At 46.1% G+C, this 380-nt stretch overlaps 1 protein-coding gene across 1 annotated transcript in view; it reads right to left on the bottom strand.

Annotated features, from left to right (window-relative positions):
* Positions 1-380, bottom strand: part of LOC107571615 (pterin-4-alpha-carbinolamine dehydratase 2-like) — a 9998-nt gene that overhangs the window by 8197 nt on the left and 1421 nt on the right. The window lies entirely within an intron of this gene.

Below are 380 nucleotides of genomic sequence, written 5' to 3'. Positions count from 1 at the left end.
ATGCACTCGACTGTCGCAGCTTTAATTACGCAGTGAAGGGGGCGGGGCTAACAGACTCCGATTATGAATGACAAAACAACCTTATATTACTCATACACTACAGGACTGAGTACATAGTGTGCATACTGCATCATTTAGAACGCAGCTCATGTGTTTGTCTTGCAGCTCATTATAGATGAGCTCAGTGCTCATTGATTTTCTCTCAGCTCTTTTTCATGAATTGCAGTGAGTGCAGAGGATTGTGGGTGATGGATGCATCCTTCAGTTACTTCACCAACCCGTGCTGGGCTGTGTTCTCAATGGAGTGCTAGTGCGCTACTTACTCGTGTGAGTTAACAGAAGTATGCCAACTACTGTCCCGTGCTTTCATCTGCGCGAGG

This window comes from Sinocyclocheilus grahami, unplaced genomic scaffold, assembly GCF_001515645.1.
Source record: "Sinocyclocheilus grahami isolate Dianchi unplaced genomic scaffold, SAMN03320097.WGS_v1.1 scaffold1621.1, whole genome shotgun sequence".
In the NCBI taxonomy this organism is placed as follows: Eukaryota; Metazoa; Chordata; class Actinopteri; order Cypriniformes; family Cyprinidae; genus Sinocyclocheilus; species Sinocyclocheilus grahami.
The sequence above is the reverse complement of the archived record's forward strand: the minus strand, read 5'-3'. Positions and strand labels throughout refer to the sequence as shown.